This window comes from Elephantulus edwardii, unplaced genomic scaffold (genome assembly GCF_000299155.1).
Source record: "Elephantulus edwardii isolate Elephantulus edwardi_28Jun2011 unplaced genomic scaffold, EleEdw1.0 scaffold00010, whole genome shotgun sequence".
NCBI classification, from domain to species: Eukaryota; Metazoa; Chordata; class Mammalia; order Macroscelidea; family Macroscelididae; genus Elephantulus; species Elephantulus edwardii.
This window is the reverse complement of record NW_006399760.1, coordinates 28,274,212-28,279,515: the sequence shown is the minus strand read 5'-3', so window position 1 is coordinate 28,279,515 and position 5,304 is coordinate 28,274,212.

Sequence of the window (5,304 nt, the reverse complement as noted above, 5' to 3'; positions counted from 1 at the left end):
AAAATGTCCACTGGTTCCATTGGGCTTAGAGTAAAATATAAACCCAACATGACCAGCAAAGCTGATATACCCTTTGTCAGCCTCTCAGACCCACCACGTGTTTCTCTCTTCCTCATCATTATTTTGCTTCGAGGGCCTTTCTACCTTTTCAATGAATTAAGCTTACCTGTAACTCCAGCCTTTTGAACCTGCTGGTCCTTGTGCATAAAATGTTACTTCTTCATATCTTTTGTAATTGTCTCATTCCCATTATTAAAATCTGAGTCAAATGTAATTTCCTTAGAAAAGCTTTCACTAGACACTCTGGTAAAAAGAGCTGCTCTTTATTCATGCTCTTAAGTCCTTCTACATTCTGTCACCTAGTTTTATTATTTTAAAAAGCAGTGAGCATCTATAGAATATTGTAGATAATTGCATTATATAATGGTAATTATTGCTATGAAATAAAACATATTTGAGTGAGTAAATTAAAGGCAATAAAAAAGAATATAAGAAAAAGAAAATAAGTAGAAATAAAGTTGTAAAATAATTATTTAATCTAGTGATACACTAGGAATGCATTTAGTGAAATATAGAACACTATTAAATAGCATAATATTCTAAAGCAAATAATGACCGAGATTATGCAGGCTTAATTTTGAGAAAATTCTAGTATCTAGCTAATAACCAGGGAGTTCTGATGGGTTAGTCAATAGGAGTGTGGTGCTAGCCCAAGGTCTGTCGTCACTGGCACTTTGAATCCACCAGCAGCTTAACAGGAGAAAGATGAGCACTCTTTTGCCTACTGTAAGTTACAGGCTCAGAAGCTTGATTGAGAGTCACTATGAGTCAGAACTGATTTAACAACAGTATGTTTGAGGTTTTTGTTTTGTTCTGTTTTTAGCCAATAACATGTCGCTATGTATGGTTGAGTCATACCTGACTCATAGCTGACCCTTCAGCAGATTTTCAGAGACAGTAGATTGCAGAGGACATTGCTTATCTTTCTCCCACTGAGCTTTTGATAGATTCAAGTCCTGCGTCTGTGAATTCGTAGCACAGCTTTTTACCGCGAAACCACCAGAAATCCCTAGTTAGTAAGAACTAGGACTGTTTATTAACTTTGTCTCTTGGTCACTTTTTCTATAAAGTCAGAAGAGTTTTGATTTTTTAATTTGTTTATATTGTCTACTTCCTTTAATTAGATTTTTAAGGCAATATGTTATTTTCTTTTTTTTTTTCCACATAGAAGGAGATTACCTGTCTTCCTCCTATGATTTTTTTAGCATAGGTAAACTGATTTAGGAGAATTGGGAATCTGACAAGTGAATTGTCTAATTTGACATTGTCTATATCAACTAGGACCATGGCCATGAAAATAAATGGAATTTTGTGCATTGCACCAGTAATATTTGGTTAATATACTAAATTTTACTGATTAGAGCCATCTTGCTATTTCTAAATTTTAAAGAATTTTCAAAGAATTACACGCAAAAAATACCTTGTAATTACCTTAAAATTCAACTCTTTAGTTCTCATTTTTTTATTTCCTTTTAAATTCTCCCTTCTGGACATTTTAGGGATTATAATATAACATTATTGGTTTAATAATAGTAAAGTATGATGGCAGGACACTCAGGAAATGCCACTATATGTGAAACAGAATGGAATATCATTTTAGATCTGGAAATTGCTGGTGGTGAGCAGAGTGCGAATAAATATCAAATGTCTTCTCTTTAGCACTAAATGTAAAATGTTCCAAATCATCCCATCCAACTTTAGATGTTAACTTAAATGTAAATGCACATATTGAATGCAATAGTGGAATAGCAAACAGAATTCATAACAGAACAAGTAAATGTAATTGGGGATGATGTTTTACTGTATGCCAAGAATAGCAAATGTAGTATGTCTTTTAAAACACTACAGGATACTTATTGTTGCTAGATACCGTTGAGTCAATTTTTGACTCATAGTGACCCCATCTGACAGAATAAAACACTCTCATCATTTTCATGGGTGTAAATTTTTTGGGAGCTGATCACCAGAGTTTTGTAACACAGAATTTCTGAGTGGGTTCAAATTGCCAACGTTTCAGTTAGTACCCACACACTTAACAATTGCATTACCAGGATCTTTTACACTGTACTTCAGTAGTAGAAATTATAGAAATTTCTTTCCAAATTTGGACTGCAACTAAATTTCAACCTTGTTGCATAAGAGGGATCCTTCTTGAGGTAAGAACCCTTCCTGCTTAACAATTTGTTGCAATTTAAAAACCTAAGAACAATTGAAAGGGTTATTGCAAATTTACCAAACAAAATCTCTCCTTGATTCAGCAAAACGTGTTATTAAAATATGGACTTTGGGATCTATTTGTATAAATTTTAGTGAAAGGTAACAATTATATTATCTCATTGATACTTTTGTTTCTTCTCTGCATCTCTAATACTGTATGTTTCGGTTCATGTTATTAGGTGCCATTGCCTTCACTGTGAGTGACCCTATGAAAAACAGATCACAATTTTGAGCTATTCTGAAATATTATTGTGATTTCTGCCATGCTGAAGCCTACTGTTGTAGTCATTGTGTTAATTCATCTCACTGAGGGTGACCTTCTATGTTTGCCAGCATGATGTCTTTTCCTAAGAATTATCATATCCTGACAAGATGTCTACATTGCGTGAGACAAGGTTTCACCATCCTTGACTTTAAGGAGCACTGTTGTTGCATTTATTCTGAGTCAGCTTTGTGTGTTCTTTTGGCAATCCAGGGTTTATTTAAGATTCTTCACCAAGCCATATTTCAGCGGTATCAACTCTTTTTCGGTCTTCCATATGAAACAATAGAAAATATCATGGATTGAGTCAGGCATATATTGTTCTTTAATGTGACACTCTTTAGCATTTTTAAGAGGTTCCGGACAGCAGATTTCCCAATACAATATGTCTTCATTTTTTTGACCATTGCTACCATGGACGTTGATGTAGAGTTCAGTAAAATTAAACCACTAACAACTTCAATCTTTTCTCCATCTATCTTGATGATGTTTTATAATTCAGTGGTAATGATTTTTGTTTTTCTATAATTGATATGCAATCCATATTGAAGGATGTAGTCTTTGATCTTCTGTAGCAAGTGCTTCAATTCCTCTTCACTTTCTGCAAGCAAGGTTGAAGCACCTGCATAACATAAGTTCCTGATGCATTTCCCCTCATCTTGATGCAAGATTTCTCTTTGTAGTCAGCTTCTTGAATTATTTGCTCAGCATATAGATTAATTTATTATGGAGAAAGAATATAGTTCTGATGCACAGCTTTCCTGATTTTAATCTGTTCAATAGCCTCTTAGTCATTGGAAAGACTGTTTCTTGGTCTATGTACGAGGTTTCAAAAGAGCACAGTTAAATGTGCATTATAATTTTTATTATTGTTAGCCATTTTTGTATGTATATAAGAATTACTGGAAAGTTAATGTGGTGTTAGTGAACAGTACTTAATACCCCAAAAGAACAAGCAAGTCCATCTTGGAGGAAGTACTTCCTAGAGGGAAGGATAATGAAATGTCATATCACATACTTTGGGCATGTTGCCAGAAGGGACCAGTCCATGGAAAAGACATCATGCTGTGAAAGGTGAAGGGTCAGAAAAACATAGGGAAATCCTCAAGACAGACTGACAAAATGTATCCAAGCATATTAGAAATTGTGAGAATGGCACAGGATAAAGCAAGAGTCAGATATGTTGTACATAGAGTCTCTGAGTGATCAATCCAGATGGAATAGACATAATTCAAAAAGAGGGTCAGAGATGGAGTTTGAATGTATTTCCTAAATACCTTTTTAGGTTTGGGGTCTTGGGTTTGTTTATTTTTAAGATAAATGCAGATCTAAATTATCTAATCTTATTTCAAAGTATCATCTCAATGTGCTTAATCTATAATAATTTTCTATCCAAAACGATAAATATCCAATGATTTATATTACATAACAGTAGGTCTTTGGAGCCTTATATTCAAACAAAAGTGAATATTTTGCAGTTAAATGTCTTCGGCATTGGTCATATAAGCATAAGCTATTGCTAATAGATTAACTGTTTAACTTTCCAACCAATGGTTTCTCTTTAATATTTTATAATAACACTTGCTTCCATTCCCAAGAAAAGTGATCCAGCTGAATGTGGAAACTATAAAACAATATCATCAATATTACATGCAAGCAAAACACTGCTGAGGTCATAGAAAAAAATGGCTGGAATAGGACATAGATAGGAAACTGTCAGAATTTCAAGCAGGATTTACAAGAGGCTGTGGCACAAGGGACATCATTGTGGATGTCAGATGGATCCTCCTGAAAGTAAAAAATACCAGAAGAATGTCTATTCGTGTTTTAGTGACTATTCAAAGGCATTAGACTGTGTGAATCATGACAAGTTGTGGCTGACATTGAGAAGACTAGGAGTATCAGAGCACTTACTTATGCTCATGCAAAACCTATACCTGGACTAGGATGATGTTGTGTGAACAGGGTAGAGGGACACTACATGGTTTAAAATTAAGAAGGGAGTGTGTCAAGGTTATATTCTCTCACCATACCTATTTAATTTGCATGCTGAGTAAATTATTCAAGAAACTGTACTCTATGTAGAGGAATGAGACATCAGGATTGGAGGGAGACTCCTCAACAAACTGCATTATGCAGATGACACAATTTTGCTTAGTGGAAGAGTAGTAGACTTGAAGCATTTGTTGAAGAAGAACAAGGAATGCAGCCTCAATGTAGATTTCATCTTAACATCAAGAAAACAAAGATTTTTATCACTGGATGACACAGGCAGCATCATGGTAGACAGAGAAAAGATTGAAACTGTCAACAACTTCATCTTATATAGATACACAATTAACACTTTTGGTACTAGCAGTCAGGAAATAAGCAGATGCATTGCACTAGGAAAAATTGGAGTTAGAGACTTCTCCACATTATTGAGGAATAATATCAGTTTGAGGGCTAAGGTGCATCTGATTCAGGCCATAGTCTTTCCAGTCACTTTCTATACATTTGAGAGCTGGACAGTGAATAGGATGACAAAGGAAGAATTGAAACCTTTGAGCTGTGGTATTGGAGAAGAGCACTAAATATCCCATGAATAACCAAAAAATAATTCGTTATGTCTTGGAAAGAGTTCAGCCAGAGTGCTTGTTGGAGGGAAAAATGATGAGATTTTGTCACATACGATAGGCATGTTGCTAGAAGGGGCTATTTCTTGGAGAAGGACATGATTCTAGGAAGGGTGGAAGGTCAGTGAAGGAGAAGAAGACCCTCAACCA